Source organism: Chionomys nivalis, chromosome 19 (assembly GCF_950005125.1).
Source record: "Chionomys nivalis chromosome 19, mChiNiv1.1, whole genome shotgun sequence".
Classification (NCBI taxonomy): domain Eukaryota; kingdom Metazoa; phylum Chordata; class Mammalia; order Rodentia; family Cricetidae; genus Chionomys; species Chionomys nivalis.
Genome location: NC_080104.1, coordinates 17,016,040 through 17,020,762, shown reverse-complemented (window position 1 = coordinate 17,020,762; position 4,723 = coordinate 17,016,040).

Genomic DNA, 4,723 nt, shown 5'->3' with positions numbered 1-4,723 from the left:
GGGCAAAGCCCCCCATGGGGAGTTGACAAATCCTAACATAATCCTGACATATTACTTTGAGGCAGAACCAAGCTCTCACCCCACTATATCTAGACTGAGCAAGGTATCTCTCCAAAGCGAATATGCTCCAAGACACCAGATCAAGCACAAAAGATAAATCCTAGTTCTACTTTCTAGTCGCCCACAAACCACCCAAGGCTCATGACTGTTCTCCACATTCAATGGGCTCCTGGACAGGCCCCCAGAAGCTTGGTCCAGTGTTCCCCTGTAGATCTCGCTTCCATCAGTTGTTGGATAAAGGCTCCAGAATGACAATTAGGTACTTATCAGAATGATTGCAGGAGAAGGCCAGCATAGGCATCCTCTGTGCTGTTGCTTTGAGTGTTAGCTGGGGTCACCCTTGTAGATTCCTGAAAATTTCCCTAGTGCCATGTTTCTTGCTAGCTCCTTAATGGCTCCCTCAATCAAGATATCTCTTTCCTTTCTCTCCCCCATTGTCCTTCCCCATTCTTGAATATCCTGTTCCCTCATGTTCTCCTCCTCTCAAGCCTTTACCCCTCCCCTTCCACCCTCCCTCATCCCCTCCACCCCTAATTTTCTCAGGAGATCTTGACTGTTTCACCTTCCCTGGGGCATCTAAGTATGCCTTTCTTAGGGTTCTCTGTGTTACCTATACTTCTCTGAAATCATGAATTATAGGCTTATTATCCTTTCCTTTATGTCTCATATCCACTTATGAGTGAGTACATACCATGTTTGTCTCTCTGATCCTGGATTACCTCGCTCAGAATGGCTTTTTCCAGTTCCATCCATTTGCATGCAGATTTCAAGATGTCATTTTTTTTTTACCACTGAGTAGTATTCCATTGTGTAAATGTACAACATTTTCTTTATCCATTCTTCACTTGAAGGGCACCTAGATTGTTTCTAGGTTCTGGCTATTATGAATGATGTTGCTATGAACACAGTTGAGCAAATGTCCTTGTGGTATGAGTGTGCATATTTTCTTATTGAAGAAAAAAAGTGAAAATTTATTCCAGTATTAGAAAAATTGATATAACTTTCAATTGCCTTTCCCAAACACCACTTCTAAGGGGTTTGTGCATTTATGTCTAAATAAACAACCATGTCACCCAGACTCATTTCCAGCAAAGATGAAAGCTATAAACAGGGAATAGCAAAATAAGAGATGGTACACATTAAAAAAAAATGGAACTGAGTCTATTTTTTTTCCAGTTCCTTCTTGCTGAAACTTCAGAGAAAATATATAATTACACTGCGTTTATGTACATGTGCTTAAGGCATTACTCTTACCCACAGGCCACCTATTGTTGAAGAAAAGCAACCTTAGATCTTGTTCCAACAATGCACAAGCATCTTTCTACCCCTGCACTTGATCCCCACATATACACATCTACAAGATAAAGTGTCAATTTGAACAAGTGTTTATTATAGCTCAACAGTTGCATTTCTATAAATATTTTTTAAAAAAGAACCTGAGAAATCATCACTTCACTAGATTGATTTGGGGATATATGGTTCTAATTTGTGAAATACTTATGGCAGAGTACTGAGTGGGATGCCTGCTCTTGCACTGAGCCAGATCTTCTCTAACTGCAGATGACAAGGGGTCCGTGTTCCCTTTGTTCCATAGGATGAGTCATGAGCTCATAGTCTCTCCCCCATTTTACTTCATGAAATGGGGAGACCTTATGCTTCTTATTATAAAACTTGCTATAATAAATTATAATAAAATATAATAAAAATATTATCTCTACCTCAGGCTCTGACTCAGTAAAACACAACATATCTACTGATCACAAGATAAATGTCAGGATGGGCTTGTACAAAATTAACTGCCAAGGTGAAGGAAATACCATAGAGGCTTTGGAAAGGACTCTTTGTGCCTCTCATCAAGAACAAATATTGTTTGAAGTTCTGGCCAATGCAAATCGTGACATGATATACCTGACTACAGTCTTGACGACCTTGAGAAAATATTGTGCTCATAAGTATCAAGTGGAGTCAGTATACGTCAGTAGCAGTACACATAGGCTTAGTCAACCCAACAAGACTATATCTAATTCTATCCTTTGTAGGAATTCTTGAACTTAGTAATGAGTGAGTTGGTTTCCCATTAAATTTAACTAGGATCCTCATGGTGTTCTACCTGCTGTGCTTATCCTTAGGATCTCTTTCAAGTCTTAAATCCACTTTAGATAACCACCCAAACACAGAAGAATGGAGACTGTAAATAAGCACAACAAACTAGTCTTTCTTCCTTCCAGTCAAATGATATAAATGGCCAGAGTCAGCAAAGAATTGGTATCATCCAGCAGTGGAATAAGCAGGCAGTTAGTAGTTAACATCACTTCATAATTTTCTTCTCTGAGGACATGAGCTATGTCAATTTTCTTACATGAATATATACCATTACCTGTTCCAATATAAATTCTCTGTTGTTAAAAACTAAAGTCCATTTTAAGTAAAATTCCAGGCCACTGAGTCTATTTCTCATTGTTGAGATTTTGTCTTTAATTTCTTTTAATTGTTATCTAATAGGTAAAAGACTATATATATATATATATATATATATATATATATATATATAGTCTCATATATATATGAGAGAGAGAGAGAGAGAGAGAGAGAGAGAGAGAATGCTGTCTAATTTGTAATATCTTGCCTGCCTGGAAACTAGTTTGTTAGCTAAGCTTGAAATAAAATACATGTGTATGCCAGAGGATAGCCATGATTCGACTTAAGACTGCACTTATTTGGGCCAATGAAAGCAATTTGGCTTGGGAATTTGTTGCTAAACAATTAATTCTGATATTGTAGAAACAAAACATGTGTCTATCTCTTTGTTTGGGATAATATATAAATAAAAAGAGGTGGTTCTTCTTAACTTACAGTCCAGAAGCAAATTTTTCTGAGAAATTCAAAATAGACACACACAGTTGATTGATTTACAAATCTACCAGATATATCTTAATGAAGTCAATTTTTAATTAAGATTATCATATTAAATATTTTAACAAAGAAGCATAATATATACCTAATATTTAATAGAAGGAAGAAAAGTAATGGAAACACAAGAGAAAGCTGAATGATAAGCTTATTGAGTGGGGGCAAATAAAAATAGTATCATCTTTTATTTTTTAAACGAATTTATTCTTCTCTCATGTAATACATTCTGACTGTAGCCTTCTCTCCATGCACTATTCCCACCCAACCCCCAACTTCCCTTCTGCTGCAGATCCATTTCTCCTGCTTTTCACTTTAGGAAAGAGTAGCCCTCTCAAGGATATCAATGAACATGACTTTAAAAATGCAATAAGGCTAGGCACAAACCTTTATATCAAGGATGTAGAGCAAAAAATCAGGACCACGAGGGATGCACCCACCCACTGTGACAGTGGAACTGAGTTATTGGGAGCCCACCAAGGCCAGCTGGTCTGGGACTGAATAAGCATGGGTTGATTCCGGACTCTCTGAGCATGGCGGTCAATGAAGACTGATGAGAAGCCAAGGACAATGGCACTAGGTTTCGATCCTAATACATGAACTGGCTTTGTGGGAGCTTAGCCTGTTTGGACGCTCACCTTTCTGGACGTAGATAGAAGGACCTTGGTCTTCCCGCAGGGCAGGGAATTTGGACTGCTCTTCAGTATCGAGAGGGAGGGGGAATGGAGTGGGGGGAGGAGAAGAGGAGTGGGGATAGGGGGAGGGAAGTGGGGGGAGGGCAATATTTGGGAGGAGGGGAGGGAAATGGGAAATGGGGAGCAGGTGGAAATTTTAATTAAAAAAGAATAAAAATAAACAAATAAGTAAAAAAAAATGAAAATGATTCCTAATGATATTCTGCTGTACTCATAGATTGGTGCCTAGTCCAAAAGTCATTAGAGAGGCTTCACGAAGCAGCTGAAGAAAACAGGTGCAGAGACCTACAGTCGACATTAGGTTGAGATTAGGGACTCCAGTGCAGGAGGAGGAAGAAGAATTGTAGGAGGCAGAGAGGTCAAGGACACCACAAAAAAACTCACAGAATCAACTAACCTGGGTTCATTGGGGCTCACTGAGCCTGAACTACCAGCCAGGGAGCCTGCATGGGACTGACCCTTATAAGCTCTCTGCACTTATATTACAATTATGTATCTTGATCTTGTGGGACTCCTAACAGTAGAAGCAGGAGCTCGCTCTGATTCTTGCCTGCTTTTCCAACCGTTTTCCTCCTATTGGATCATGTCATCCATCCTTAATACAAAGGGACATATCTAGTATTACTGCAATTTGATATGCCGTGTTTGGGTGAAATCTATGAGATACCTTCCCTTTTCTAGAGAGAAATAGAGGACTTATTGATGTGAGCTCAGAAGGGAGGTGGGGGGAAGGACTGGGAAGAAAGGAGGAAGTGGAAACTGTGATTGGATGTTAAAAAAATAATAAAAAAATAGGAAAAGAAGAATCCCTGCCAAACTTCATCTACAAAACTGGTATTACCTAAAACAGAAACCAGGTGAAGAAACAATAGCAAGATGAAGAAGGGTGAGAAGGGGAAGTAGGAGAAAGAAGAGGCGGAAGAGAAGTAGGAGCAGAGATGGGGAGGAAGAAGGTGAAAGTAAAGGAGAATACTTGCTCTTAACTGCCTTTATATCTGAGATGAAGATCATGGTAGATGACCTTTTTATATGTTCTTGGATATGGTTTGTTACTATTTTAT